A 15,846-nucleotide genomic window follows, 5' to 3' on the forward strand; every position below is an offset into this window, starting at 1 on the left:
ACAGAAATGCCCCTCAGCAGTTACTGTCAGGGCAGAACAGACTTCACCTGGGAAATCAGATCAGAGCAGGATAATGAGAAATAAAAACTCATACCCTGAGACACCTTTCCCCCTACTCTCCGCTATTCCCAGGCTCAACATCACTCCCAATTTCTCTGCTTCCTCCTGGGAGCAGTGCAGGAGCACAGGGAATGGAGGCTCACTTGATCATGGGTTGTCTCTGGCACTTCTTCTTCCTCAGTCAGAGAACTCCTCCCACTCTGCCCCTGCTCCAGCATAGGGTCCCTCTCATGGGAGCCAATTCTCCCAGATTTCTTCAACGTGAGTCCTTCCCAGGGGCTGCAGTGAACTGCCCCAGTGTGGATCACCCCCTTGGGATGCAGTCCTTCAGGCTTCACACGGGTCACAGCTCCTCTAGGCATCCCCTGCTCCTGGTCTCCCCCTGGGCTGCAGGTGGATCTCTGCTCCCCTGGGCTGCAGGTGGATCTGTGCTCCCCCAGGGCTGCAGGTGGATCTCTGCTCCCCCGGGGCTGCAGGTGGGTCTCTGCTCCCCCGGGGCTGCAGGTGGATCTCTGCTCCCCTGGGCTGCAGGTGGATCTATGCTTCCCCAGGGCTGCAGGTGGATCTCTGCTCCCCCCTGGGCTGCAGGTGGATCTCTGCTCCCCAGGGCTGCAGGTGGATCTCTGCTCCCCCTGGGCTGCAGGTGGATCTCTGCTCCCCCGGGGCTGCAGGTGGATCTGTGCTCCCCCTGGGCTGCAGCAGGTGGATCTGTGCTCCCCTGGGCTGCAGGTGGATCTCTGCTCCCCAGGGCTGCAGGTGGATCTCTGCTCCCCCTGGGCTGCAGGTGGATCTCTGCTCTGCTCCCCCAGGGCTGCAGGTGGATCTCTGCTCTGCTCCCCCAGGGCTGCAGGTGGATCTCTGCTCTCCCAGGGTTGCAGGTGGATCTGTGCTCCCCCTGGGCTGCAGGTGGATCTCTGCTCCCCTGGGCTGCAGGTGGATCTCTGCCCCCCTGGGCTGCAGGTGGATCTGTGCTCCCCCAGGGCTGCAGGTGGATCTCTGCTCCCCCTGGGCTGCAGGTGGATCTCTGCTCCCCTGGGCTGCAGGTGGATCTCTGCTCCCCTGGGCTGCAGGTGGATCTCTGCTCTCCCAGGGCTGCAGGTGGATCTCTGCCCCCCCTGGGCTGCAGGTGGATCTGTGCTCCCCCAGGGCTGCAGGTGGATCTCTGCTCCCCCAGGGCTGCAGGGGCACGGCTGCCTCACCATGGGCTGCACCCCAGGCTGCAGGGCAACCTCAGCTCTGGTGCCTGGAGCATCTCCTGCTGCCCTGCTGCGGTGCCTGCAGAGCTGTTCTCTCACACATCCTCACTCCTCTCCTCACTGACTGCTGTTGCTCCTGCACAGTCACTTTTCCCTTCTTGATTCTGTTATCCCAGAGCTGGCACTGCCATCTCTGCTGGGCTCAGCAGTGAGTCTGTCCTGGAGCCTGCTGGTGTGGGCTTCATCAGATACCAGGGTGGCTTCTGACAGCTTCTCACAGAAGCCACCCCTGTAGCCCCAAAATCTGGCCACACAAACCCAATACAGATATCCACAGGAACATTTTGTTCCTGATCTCTTTATTTGTTTTCTTCTTGCTCCTTTGCTGCGATACCCAGCATCTGAGAAATGATGGAGCATGTTAAAGCATCATTCTTCTGTTCATCTGTTAAAGTATCATAAAGTGCTTCAGCTGCACTCACCATCAAGCAGAGGTGTGCTGCAGAATTTTGGGATATGCATTCTTTCGGATTGGGTGTTTTTTTCCCATTTTGTGACTTTCTTGTTGCTTTGTTTTGTGTTTAACCTTGCTGCAGGTGGGAACACAGACCTGAAGGGAGATGGAGTGTACTCTCAGACAGAGTCCCTGGCTGGCAGACCCCTGTGACTACTGGCTGCAGCATTTCTCTCGAGGTACTGGAGAGCTCTCCAGTCATCAGGACTGGAATGTTTCCCAGCTTCTTCCCTCTGCCTGGGTGAGGGTGTTCATCAGACTACAAACAAGACAGCCTGGAAAAAAGGGAAAATACCCCTAACTGTATGGCTAGGAATGCAGCATACCTCTGGACACAGGCAATCACAAAAATTGCATCTGGCAAGGGGCAGGGGCACAGCTGCAGGAGGGCTGTGGAGATCTGTGGGTTGCTGGTGCTGACAGGCTGATAAAACAAGGGAACTGTGATTAAGCTGATCCATGCAGGAAGCCATGAACATTTTCTTTTGCCCCTTTTCAACTGGAACAACTCTAATTGTTGTATTGAGCCTAACAGAGGAAAAAAAATCTGTTTTGGAGCAAAATTATGGTTTGTGGCTGTTACAGCAGGAGTGCTGCAGAGTAATTTAGGAGTAGGTAATGAGGTAGAATTTTGGATCCTTGCTGTTACCTGGGTAGACATCACTGCTGGGGGATTTTTGTGCAGCAGTGTGTCGTACACAGGGCTGTATCATCCGGCTGCTTGGTGTTTCCCTAGTAAAATGTAAATTTTTATCTAAGTTTTCGAGAGAGCAGGCTTCCCTGAAGAGAAGAGCAGAAGCTGGATAAATCCTCTATGCTTGGGGTAGGTTCTGCCTCTTTTGAGCTGGTGTTGCCCCCTGGTGAGATCCTGGAAGGTGGCTGGACTCAGAAGGATGTAGAAGTAATTTGATTTTTTTGAAATACATCCTACAGCTCTACATGAAGTCGAAAATAGGTTTTACCTTTGGCCTTGTGCAATAAGGACTGTAAAACATCTTACTGGACAAGATCTTGTTGCATAAAGTGAATGTACAGTGGTCCTATATTGACTGTCTACTGACCCTCTGCCAATCAGGTATCTGCATTTTAGTGACCAAAATGTGGCCTTGGTGGGCCTGTGCTGATCTGCGCTGACTATTTCATCTCAGGACCCGTTTTTTGTCTCGAGGGTTTGCAGGGAGAAAGAGGAGGGAAATTCATTTAACCAGCTCTGTTTTTTGGGTCCATCTAGATGGGTAGCAGAGGAAGTGTTACTGTTGTTTTCTTTGGTGCATGAATTTCTGTGCTTCAATGTCTCCTTGTATGGTATTAAAGAAACTCCAGGAGCTTTAGTCCTACTGTTATGCCAGAAAGATTTCATAAAAGCTTTACAAAGGTAAATAATGCCAGTGTGATAAATATTGTATTATGACGAGTGGAGAAAATGTACCTTTTTATCTTTCAAAATTCAATCTAAAAGCCGCATTTCATTCTGTTTTTATCCAGTGAAATAACTGAGAATGGTTTTCCTTGGACCATAGATAAGAAAACACCAGCGATTAAAGATAATATTGTGGAATGTCTGGCAGGGTTCAGTGCATCAATAACCCTGACATGTAATTAAAGCAATTGAAAATGCCCCGCATGTGTTCTCTGATAGAAGGCAGTAAAAAGATCACTGAGGTACCAAAGCTCCTGCACGACACCAGATATACTTTAAAATCAATCTCTTTTATTTTTAATCTTTTATTTGAATCCTTTAAATATCCATAAAGCCCAAACCTGAGCCTGCATCTTCTCATTTAAGATTTCCTGTTGAGAGAGAGCAGCTCATATTTCATTCAGCTTGTTGCTCAGGTCAGCAGAAAGGACTGGATTTCAGCTGAGAAACAGGACCAAGTGGCTCCTCAAGGATGCTGACAGCTGACAGAGCTGGGCTGGCTCTCTCTCCTCTTCCCTTGCAGTTCTCTTCTTTACAATGCAGTCTTGAACCTCCATCTTTCTCCATTTTTTCCCTTTTCTAAAAAAAAGCCTAGGTATTCTTGTACTTTCTGTTCTGTACTTATGCAACAGCTGTCAGAAATTAACCCTAGGATAATAGGAAATCTTGTTATTTAGAAATTTTGTGGAATGAGGACATCATCCTGATGTAGGTTACTTATTTCCAGATGGGTCCTGGACTTCATTAACCCAGAGCTCTATATTGGTAAGAACTGGGAATCTTTTGGGACCACTCTAATTTTAACAGAAGGGCCAAAACTGTATGAGACTTTGCAAATGACTTTAGGGAATATGCAAGGGAAAGTATTTTCCACGAAAAAGCAGCTACAAATCTGAGTTTGTTTTGCCCCAAGTTCAGACTCAGCCAAGGGTTAAAGTTGTTTCTGAATTGCCTTCATCAGAAAGTGCTGAGGGCATCTGGCCTTTAAAGGAGATTGAAGTAAAATGTCATTTTCCCAGGTGAAATGCTGTTTCCTTCACTGTGGTTTGAGAGTCAGAGCTACAACAGGAATAGAACAGGCTCTGGCAATTGGAAGGGGCCCACAGTGACCCTCTAGTGCAGCTGGCAGGGAGCAGGCAAGAAATCAGAGGCTTCCTCCTTCTGTCCCTCCAACCTTCACAAGGCTTTTCCTCTCATACTTGACAGAATCCCTTTTTTCCTCCTAAGGACACATTGGGATCATAGGCTTTGGAATCAAGAGTTCAAAGCAATTAAAAATATGTCCATACCAAACCACGATTTTATGCATTTAAGTAAGCTCTGAATTTTTTTCAAATTAGAAATACAACTTTGATGATTAGATGCTGAGACAAAAATGCAAGGGGCCAGGCTGATTCATCTCCCTGTGTCCCTGATGGACAGTGCTGCATAATCAAAATATTCTGACTGATTTTCTTTTATGAAAAGGAAAACAAGTTCTCAAAATAAAGGAATGTAAACTGAAAGGCATATGCTGCTGTCATGTTTCTGAAAGAAGATGGATGCTGTTAATGGCCTTTGTTGTGTTTAATTAAAACTCTTTACATGGGAAGTGCTGAATTGTTCATAGTTCTTGCACTAACAAATGGTGTCCTGGTGTTGACAGGCTCCATCTGTACAAGTCTTTCTGAGTCAGAGAGCCTTTGGAACAAGTCCTGGGGCTCTGGAAGTGCTGGGGTGATGTGCTTGGCACACGGGGCCCTTTGGAATTGGCTCTTGGGAGAAGTTCTTGCTGGCAGCATCACCAAGAGCTGGCTCAAAGGGCACAGATTTGGGATGTTCCAGTACCCACCATACTTCCAGGTAACTGAGCAGGAGCAATCAATGTTTTATTCTTGCCTCAGGAGGAAGTAATTGAGATTAGCATGACTGGCAGTTAGATGTAGGGATGAGGAAAGCTTGCTCTCTATATAAAATTCAGTGTGTTTTCCCTTAATCAGTGATGAAGGCAAGCACAGGGAATAATCCACATTTCAGTTAGTTTGGAATTGCACGTGTGAAAGTCACTTGGGTTAAATTAACACACAGTTCTGAAATACATTACTGCAACCCTTGTGATCTGAGGGGGATTGTATTCCAAGGTGCTACCATTGAATGATCACCAGCAGAGGCTAGCCCTGAGCTTCCTTAAATCCTCACTGCAGAGGTCAGGGAAAACTAAGTCAATGGAATTAAAGCATAAAATATGCTTAAATAGGGATATTTGGGTAGGATTAAAATGAAACATGTAGGATAAAATTTCAAAAAGGTATTTAAGCTGCAGAGATTCAGAGAAGGGTGTGATTTGGGTGTTCAGTCTGCTCGGTACCTAGCAGACATCAACAGTTGTTGTATTTGTAAACATGCAGATACCTCAGAAGAATACCTCATCCAGTTCTTGCAGTAGTGAGCCTGTGAGCAGCCTGCTCTTCTGCCCAACTTGGCTTATCTTACTGTGAGCCTGCCATCAACTCCTCAGCTCACAAGGGAACAGTAAGTGCAGGACAAAGCAGAGCCTTGTCTGAGTAAAGGGTACCAGGGGGCAGAATATCAGCTTTCAAACCGATTGAGAGATCAGATAATGAGAAGAGTGGGTTAGACAATACAATCGTGTTTGCATTTGGATTTCTCTTTTATCAGTAGTTTCATTTTTCGGTTACCAGCATTAACTCCCTACACAGCTTAACCAGGAGGCAAAGATAATACAGCTGATAACATGCTCCCAGAGGAGGCACAGAGGAGCTATACTCGTGCATGTAACACCAAACTGTCATTTCCACCCAAATTCCAGTACAGAAAAGTTCAGAGTTACAACATTTCTCTGTGTGTTTGCATCTGTACAGTAACCCCCCCGTAGTTCTGGTGTCAGATTGCATTGTGTGTGCTCTGCTGACCTTTTTATTTCTCTCCTCTCATCTGTCTCTCCTTTTGTAAGAGAAGTGTGGATACCATAAAAGCTGAGCTGGCCAGGCAGACAGGCAGCTTCTTCCACCCACAGCTGGTGCTTGTCTTGGCTGCTGTGTCTCTAATAACAGTCTCTAACTAGTCTTTGCCAGTGTTTCACTATCCATCTTGTTAATTTATTTTCCTAACTCCTGACTAAAATTTCCCTTGCCCCACTTCAAAACTATTCCTTCGTGTCCTCCCTACAGTAAAGTTTATTCTTTCCTGTTCACCAGCTGCATTTTCTGTAAGATCTTGCCTTGGTGTTCTTTAGTCTAGGCAACCCTAGTTCCTCCAGCATCTCTTTTCAGATCATGATTTTCCAGATCTCAGTTTTTTTTTTTTTTCTCAATATCTCTACCTAATCTAAAAACACGGACATTGTAACCTGCTTAGAGCAACACAAAGCACCTGGAGCCTTAAGAAAGAAACAGGGTTATCAAAATGCCTCTCAGTGGGCACATGCCTCACCTGACATGCACAGCACGGACTGTAATTCATCCTTGGCAGATGAGGGAGCTGCATGGACATTGTGAGGATGCCCTGTCAGAGCAGCACTGTGGGATCACTCCTAATGCTCAGCTGGAACTAGGGATGACTGCCTTCCTTTGTGTCACGTCTCTGTAGCATGGGAGTGCTACTGGAATTTACAGAGTTTATGGCCATTGTAAACCAACACAGAAAAACACACAGTCTGGATCTGGAGGGCTTCTTTGCCAGGAGATAAAAGTGATTCAGATGCAAAAAGCTCTTGTTTCTGTTTGAATGTGCTCTGACTGCTGAACAGGTGGAGAAGGAGAGGTGCTACACTGCTTAAAGCTTAATTTAAAACCTAATGAAAGGGGCCAAACCCCCTAATTTAATCTCATGTAGGAAAGGATCATTTTCCCCCAGAGAACAAGTCCAGGGGGCAGCTTGGACAGGTCCAGTCCAGGACATCAGCACTGAGCTTTGCAGTGTCTGAGCTGTGTGAGGGACATTCCTAACAACGAGCAGTGAGTGTGTTGCTGGATAGATGTGTGTCTGAGGGAAATATTGGGATTTGGGGTATTGGCCTAACATTGTCAGAAATATTAGAACAGAGCTGGGGCAAGAGGAGTCACAGCTTTGCCTGGTTTGAAAAGCCAGGCATTCTTTTGAGGTACCCAGATCATCATCTGGGTCATCAGTGCTGTAACTGCATCTGGAATGTGTCAGAAAATCCAGCTGGAGGGATGAAGCCCTGATGTTCCTGATGATGGCTATAAAATCTGCTGCTCACCCTGCAGAAAATGTACATGCACAAGAATAACAGCAGCAAGCGCTGTTTGGTTTCTTAGACGTTCTCTGATATCTGATTCCTATGAAATCTTTAATTTTACTTTGGAATAGGTTCCAGGGACAGGTTGATGGCTCAGCACTGCAGAGCTCTGGTGCTGCTCTGTGATCAGCAGGCCGTGCTGGCTGTGATTTGGGGTGCTTTTGCTCATGCTTTATGTCCAAGATGAAGGTGTTAAGCCATGCTGACACTCAGAAGGTAAGATCAGCTTGGCTCTGAGAACACCTGGGGACACATCAGTGGAACATGAAGTTTTCCTGCATGAGGCCTCTTTAACACTTGAGAGCAGGACCCTTCTGAGATGCCTGTGGCCTCCAGGGCTGCACATTTCTTTAGTGACATCCCCCTGCTCAAAGACACACTTGGGAACCCCATCCACATGTGTGAGCTGGTGCAGACCCATAAACATCAGTGGCTCCTGAGCAAGCGTTTCCTGGCAGCTCTAGTGAACATCAAAATAAACCTTTGCATGCTGCTACACAGGAAAGGTAATTGGATATTTTGGAAAGCTATGAACAGCTCTGAGATAACTGTATGTCATTTGGTTCGGGTGTCAGTCCTTGCCTTGTGAATTTGATTTGAGAACTGTCAGCCTAATGTGAAATGCTGCTAAATGGGGTTATAGGGTAGAGAATCTCTCTGCTTGCATGAAAGAAAATGGGGGAAAATATGGAAATTCCTGCAAGGTGAAATGTTTGAAAGAATTTCATGCTGAGAGACTAATTGGATATAATTTTTCATCCCCTAAAAGTGTTATGATGGATGCCAGAGAAAGCTGTAAGAAATCTGTTGTCCAGATGCATTTGTTTCCTATGGCTAAATGTAAAACTCCCATTGGCAGCTGGTGCCTGCAAATGAGTCCAGGAAACAGATGATAGCCATGAATTACCAGGAGGAAATCAGCACGACAGCCAGACAGTGAGACTGTTTTACAGGGACCCTCAGCCCCTGCCCCACAGCTCCCAGACTGGCTGTCACAGCACAGAGCAGTGAGTTCCAATAGTGGGATTGCTTCCCTGAATCATCAGTGAGCACTGGGACAAAGGTCTGGCTTCATTTGGGGAAGCTCCTGTTGGCTCCCAAAGCTGGGAGTGTGGCCCCGTTAGAACTGTGGGATTTATCAAGTCGCTCTGTGTGGGTTTGGGCTGTGGGTTTATGGTTCATTTGCAGAACAGAGACTGGGCATTTTCATTGCAGATCAACCTGTCTGTGTCTGTGTGTGGGTGTGAGAGAAGGAAAAGTCAAGCCTCAAGGAAAGAAAATGCCATTTTCTCAACAAGATATAAAAGGGAATTAGCCACACTCTACCATCTAGCTGCTCCATTATCATGAGTCAGTGATAATAATAAGTTGCACTGGGAAAATTAGACCATGGAGAAAAAAAGAGTGACTGGAAAATTAGACTCTCGCCCCATGATCAGTCCTCTAGATAAAATGTCATGTGCCTAAATGAGAACATGTTTTCTATCCTGTATTTCTATCTTATGGGGTAGAGATTAAAAATTGTGATAAGGCAAGAAAAGGTAAGTATGAATCAGCCAAACCAGGCCCGTGTGCTCTCCCTTGGCATATTGCAAAAAATGGAAGAAATGCAGAGTGTTTGGGCCCTTCAAATTTCTACTTTAGAATTTTCAAAACAATGTTGACCATTCTGGAGCACTTCCTTTTCCCTGCTCTTTTTCTATACTTTTTTTCCTTCCCCATGTCCTCTTCCTTCCCTGCAGTCCTCCTTTGTTGCTTCAGCAAACTCTGAGGACACCTTCAGTCACAGCCCTCAGCCAGCTCACGCTGGGCTCCAGGCTCTGCAGGGCATGGGAGAGGATTTCTCCTGGGACAAGCAGGCAGCCAGCTCCACAACTGGGTGCTGCCTTTCCTCCTTGCCTTCTCCAGACTCAGCTGGCAGAACTATGGACTGCCAGAGCTGCTTTTCCTTCAGGACCAGGAGCAGGCTGAGGCTGTTGCCAGCCTGCCCTGTGTCTATCCTGTGGTTACCCCAGCAGGACACATGCAGCCCTACTTCCAAAAGCTCCATTAATGGTCCTCTTGGATCTTGAGAACGGCATTTTGCCTCTTTGATCTTTCATCCCAAACCTCTGGAGTTCTGTTTCCTCCCTTAAGTGCATGTACTGGCAGCCTGGCTGGTGAATGGCTCTGGGATAAATCCCTTCTGCTGTCCCTGAGGTTCCTCTGTGGCAGGAAGCTTCCCTCCAGACTGGTGTCCTCCCAGAGCTGATCTCCACCTCTCCAGAGTTATGCTTGCTGCTCACTTCCATCCCTCAGTGCCTCAGTCTTGCATATAGAGGAACATTTTCCATAATGCAAGAATTCATGGCTTTACCTGTGGTCTGAGGAAGTCCAGTAGAGCTGCCCTGGTTCTGCTGCTTTCTCCCTTCCTTTTCCCACTCTTCACCATATGCCCCCAAGGCAGCTTGTTTGTGAATCAGATCCTCAAGGCTTCTATCTTGGGAGCTGGAAGAAGGTCCCTGTAACCCCTAGGTACTTTTCCACTTCTTTCCCACTCACTGCCATTAGCTGATTTCCCAAGAGAGATCCCAAGGCTTGGTTGCTCCAATAATTCTGTTTTCTTCAATGACTCTGTTCATCTCCAAGACCAGTGTTTACAATTTCCATCTATGTAGTGTCAAGAGATGTGTTCTATCCAGAAGGCTTTTCCTAGGCCTCTGGACTTTGAGGGAACTCTGCACTGAAGGCAGGTAAGGAAGGTGAGGAAAGAGTAGCAGCCACAGCTGGTGTTGCATGAATATATCTGCTGTCAGAATAAAATAGAACTGCTAAAAATAGAACAACTAAAGGTAAAGGCATGTGATAGTGATCCCTCAGCAATAAGGTAAAATTCCAAAATACTGCTCCCTGAGTGAGATTTTTGTGAAATTAATTTCCAATTTCTGCAGTGATTGGATTTCAGTTTTCAGCATTTTTTGATTTGCAGGCTGCTGACCAACTTTGTGTATATCACATTTTACTATACCTTACAAATGGTACCCTTTGACATAAATTATTCCAATAGTGGTTAATTCCACCCAAAAGCAATGAGGATTTCACTATTATCTTTCACATGTGGCAATAAGGTTCTGTAAAGCACTTTTTGCACTCAATTACTTGAGCTAAATGTCCAATAAATAACTCAGAGTTCCAGGCTAAGCATGAGCTAGAGATGGAGTTTTCAGTTAATAGAACAACTCGCCCATTTTCTCAAGAAGAAACAGCAATGGGAAAGTTGTTTGAAATACAATAGTGGAAAAAATAGAATGAATTATTATTAATAATACCTGTAGCAACTATTACCAGGTTTCTGGTACTTTTGTTTGTTATAAAATAGACTGATCAATACCTGGAAGTTCAGTAGGAGAGGAAACTGATTGAGCTTGATTCATTTATAACTAGCTAAGACAAAATTGATGTGCTTGGATCTGTACAAGCTATTTTATAACTCAGGGTAAACAAGGAATAGCTTGACCATAATGCTTGAGTTTGGAAGTGTATGCTTTCCCTTTTTTATATGGAGAAACAGCAAAATTGAGGAAGCCTGTAGGATCTGGCTGTAGAAAACAGGATAGAGGAGATGCCATTGATGGGAGGTCTTGGAAACATGCTAAAGAAGATGGGAAGACTTAGGGGCTATATGTCATGACAAAGGGCTAACTTTTAGGGTTTTTTAATTGCTAATGTGTAGCTGTTGTCTATTGATACAGCAGTTTATAGGGAAGTGAAGGGTAAAAACAGGATTTTTTTTGTGAGGGAAGGTTAAAAACAAGAAGGATTGGTCTTCTACTGAGTGGGTGTAGAGAGCAGAGCAAACATCAAATTAAATGCCACAAAGGTTTACTAAAGGTGTACATGTCCTGTCTTTGCAGCCCTGTGTTTGCAAGCCTGCTATGTAATTTCTCCATGTATGTCTATAATGTTCGCATGTTTTCTTTATAGATATATATATAAAAAGAGAGAATGTACTCTTTGGGAGTAAAAACTTCATGTTTCAGGCGTTGGTGTTTCCTTGAAAAGGAAATCAATAACCTACTCCTCTATGTCTTCGATGCAGTGTAATGCTCTCTGAGCAGAACAACCATAATAATTTAGAAATGGGATGATTTGTTCAGAATTTTCAGCCTCTTTGCACTAGCAGGGAGTTTCTTCCCTTTCTTTGCTTTTACTCCAGGTTTTTTAGTGTTTTCTCTGTGCTCCTACTTATCATGTGTAAGTCCCAGCCAAAGTGCATCAAACAAAATCCAAGGGAATTAACTCTTTTCCCCTTATTGCTTGTGCTCTCAGGGAGGTTTTGTATTGATCCACAGAAGAGGTTACTTTATCCTTCTGCTTTTACCGACTGGGGAGCCTCTGTTCCCTGCTCCCCCCTCAACCCTTCCATGAGGATAATGGGCAGAGGACAGGGGTTGGATGAGAATGGAGAAGCTGCCCAATCTGCTGGCTGAGGCAGGAAATAAATCTCCACCAAAGACTCTGCAGTAGTGCAGAATGCCAAGAGCTGAGCCTGGGATGAGATGGAAACGTGTAAGTTCTCATTTGCAGCCTGTGGAAGTCTTTTACCACTTTGAGGGTTCGAGGGTGCCACTCTGGACCTGCTGCTGCAGAATCAAAAGAAAATATTACATTTTAAGATTAAATAGTAATATAATTAATATATTATAAATATTAAGAATTGACTGTGGTTGCTTTCCTGGAGGGAATTCCTCTGCTCAGTTGCTAAAGCCCTGACAGCACAGCTGGTTGGGTTTGAGGATCTCCACCTGTCTGCAGCAAGGATCCCTTTCCCCTTCAGAGCACCAGAGATGCTTGGCTGCCAGGATCACCTTAAGGGTGTTTCCATCCAGCAGTGTAACTAGTAAACCAAGTTTGAAAAAGCAATAATCTCATTATCAATAAACTGTTAAATTTATCTCTTGGTGCAAAATGTAGTCTTCATTGTGTAAGGACTAAAAAAAAAGTTTAAATCTTCCCAGAAGAGAGAAGGGGGGAACATGGTGTTAAAACAGCTTAGTCAGAAGATGGATGAGACAACAGCAGCTTGATATTGATCTCTGTCCTTGAATTAGATAGGCACTGGCTGATAAAATATCCCTGTTTTTCTAGGTGTCATCACATATTTCCAAAATACCCTACTTACTGCTCAGCCTTGGAAGCAAGGCCTGCTCTGCCTCTCTTTACTGGGGACTGGAATGGAGCGGTTACACTAACAAACAGCAGCCAATTAAAAGGTTCTGTTTAACACACCAAGTACGAGTTTCCATTTCAGGGAAATGTGCCTTTTCAGATGACATTGTCTCAGCATTGAACACCACAGGTACCAGTGATGCAGAAACATCACACGGCTGTGGCCCCGCTGCAGTCTGATACGTCTGCTCTGAGAAAATCTGCACCTCATGTGAATGCAAATGCAGCTCCTGGGCCAGAAAAGGGAAAGGAGGAGGAGGAAGCCCCACCTCACTGTCATTTCTCATACAATTCTTTGCCAGAACTTGTCTCCTTAGGTGCCAGCTGTGCCTGCCAGAGCTGTCCCTCGCCTCTGGCCTCCCAGCCCTTGAGCAGGGTGAGATCTCTGTGCCTCATTCAGCAGCCCAGCTCTCAGCGTGGAGGGAAATTCAAAAAATCCTGTACAGGAAAAAAAATGGTGCCTCTATGTAATGTGTTTGAATGATCTTCAGTGACACTGTTACCTAGGTAGTACAGCAAGTAAATTAGCAACATTGCTGGAAGACAACCTGATAAACAAGAACCTGCTTAAAATTCTAATGGTTGTAAATATGAATGCAAAGGAAATTAATTCTTTAGGATGTCTCTCTCTATTTCCTAGAAATCAATAATACATGGTCCATCATGGAAAGCATTTATCTGTGTTTGACCTTGCCTCCCCCCAAAATTGGTTCTGCATCTGCAGACAGGAATTTAAGTGTGAACAAGAGTTTGCACACATGGGTCACTGTTTGGCAGATCCTTTATCTTGCTGCTCTGTCACTAAGGTAAAGTTGCCTTAATTTATAGATATTATTTTGTAGTCTTGCTCATTTTAGCTGGTCACAGTAAAAGTCTTTTTTTTCAGTAATTTCTCATCTTTTTGGCTTTTTAAGAAATGCTGTTTCTGATTAGCATGATTTATGTCAATGAAGTCAGTGATTTGATGAACTTGGGTGGTTGGAAGACTCTTAAAAGTACAGGACCTTCAGGAATTCTAATCCTAATCATTGTCTACACTTTATATTTAATATCACACTTGATAGGTAATTTGTTCTGTATCAGCATGTCAAGATTGCAGGCCTTCATTCCCTATGACACAGACAATATCCCCTTTACTTTTATGTACCCTTGTCCACTGGAAACAACATGGTGCTGTTCAGTGCTGGGGCATTGGTTCCTCAGCAGTGTGTTGGAAGCAGCTTCAGTGGGATCTCTGTGGCTGATATCACATCACTAGTGACAGAAAATCACTGCCAGAAGATTTCCAGGTGTTTAGCTAAAAAATACCCCACCTTCCTTTGATTCCCTAATGTGTCTTGATACTGAAAGACATCATAAAATGACTAAGTTTGTATTTAAGTATTAAATTTTTTATTTATTGGTAGGCACAGGGGGTAAAATATATCAGATTTGGCAATCTTATTTTAATGTGTTTCCTTCAGTTGTTTTAAATGCTAACTCTTGACTAAAGAAAGAGCTGTTGCTTAACAGCCTAGACAGAATTGAGGCTTAGTGGTAACTTAATATTTTCTTTCGATTTTTGTGCAAATCTTTAAATGGGTTTTCACTGCTCCCTGTGTGAATGCTCCCAAAAGTTTATTCCTAGTAGTATTAACACTGTTGTTACCTATCATTATTTATGGACAGATAGTTATTGCTTATCCAGTTATGAAATTAAGGTGAGTTCAAAGCACAACAGTTTGATTTCTTCTGTTTCAAAGACATTCTCAGGTAACTTCTTTAATGTCAATAAAACTTGGTGGTGAAGTTCTGCAGCAGAAGTGAACAGAAACTTCCTTTCCTTGGAGGCTTCTCATAAAAACTCCCCAGAAAACAGATCAATATCTACATTCCCATCTTTTTCTTGTATCACTAGAGGTTATGTTAAGAGTGAAAATTACTTCAGAAAGAGAACATCTCAAAAGGTGCAACCTGGCATTTTATACTTGGAAATCCCTTTTTAAACAATTGTATTAATAAACGACCCCTCATTTTTGCCTTTACTGCTCTTTTTTTTCCTAATTATACTGCACAGGGAAGTGAGGTCTTCTTTATTTCTTGGATTGCCACAAGTGACACCTTACAAAGATGGATATTCTCTCCAATGGAAATTCTTTATTTTAGTTTCCTCAGCAAATCTGTACATCCACAAACTGACTGGGAAAGCTGCTGTGCTTTCCTTCCTGCTTTGCTAATAATTTGGATGACCAAATTCCTTTTTCTGGCCAAGAAATTTCCCAGTGGGAGTCTACTCTCCCACCTCTCACTAGGTAGAAGTGATATATTTTTAATTCTTCTGTAATAATTTACACTAGCACATGCTCTGCAGTTTGTTGGAAATCTCTCTGGTAGGGCCATGGCTTTGCCCAGAGGCATTCCAGCTGGTGTTCCTTAAATGCCTCTTCTCCAAAGTCCAGAGCTTTTTTTCTGTTTTGAAATATATTCTGTCTTAATTTTTCTTTGAAAGACCAAGCCATTCACTGATTGTTTGCATAGTACCACTTCCAATGGACATTGGACTTTTCTACCACTTGCATCTTAATTAAATACTAGGAGTTTATGAAGGATGAGGGGTTTATTCAGTGAAATTATTCAAACTGTTGACGGTGATTATTTATGAAGCCACCTTTGAATTAATCTGACTTCATCAGCATCAAAAATTGTTTTGCTAATAAAAAATATTAACTCCTGCTCATATAAATTAATTTTAAAAAGGCACTTATTTGGAAATCTGTGCTACAGGAGAAAATGTTCTTACATGAAACATTTGCTGATAAGTAGGTATGTACTGCCTCTGTTCTGATAACAGTTTCCCTCAAATGCTGATTCAGATTTGCAAAGGCTTGATGCAGTGCTGCAGGCTATGAAATTACTTTGTCTTACAACAAATTATTCAGAAACTTTGTATTAGATGGAAGACAGCCAAGTCTACTCCGGGCTGCAAATAATCCAGACAGGAACAGTATTGACATGAACCTCTTGTACATTAGAGCTGCCAGGAAATAAACCCCTTTCCTTGGCACTACCTTCTGCCTACACTGAACTTCCCAGCGTGACTCCACGGGTGCTTTTTGGGAGGGGGAATGCACCTGAGTGGGACAGGAGGGCACCTTAAGGTGTTGTCTCTTCTCCTCCTCTTCCTCCTCCTGGTCAGGATGAGGAAGTG

At 44.2% G+C, this 15,846-nt stretch overlaps 1 long non-coding RNA gene across 1 annotated transcript in view; it reads left to right on the forward strand.

Moving 5' to 3' along the window:
* The window catches only part of LOC134555134 (uncharacterized), a 269,397-nt gene that overhangs the window by 237,095 nt on the left and 16,456 nt on the right, over nt 1–15,846 (forward strand). Inside the window, exon 5 of the long non-coding RNA XR_010081373.1 lies at nt 1,853–1,949. This is a non-coding gene — a long non-coding RNA (uncharacterized LOC134555134). The remainder of the gene's footprint in view (nt 1–1,852; nt 1,950–15,846) is intronic.

The sequence above is a fragment of the Prinia subflava genome, chromosome 9, assembly GCF_021018805.1.
Source record: "Prinia subflava isolate CZ2003 ecotype Zambia chromosome 9, Cam_Psub_1.2, whole genome shotgun sequence".
In the NCBI taxonomy this organism is placed as follows: domain Eukaryota; kingdom Metazoa; phylum Chordata; class Aves; order Passeriformes; family Cisticolidae; genus Prinia; species Prinia subflava.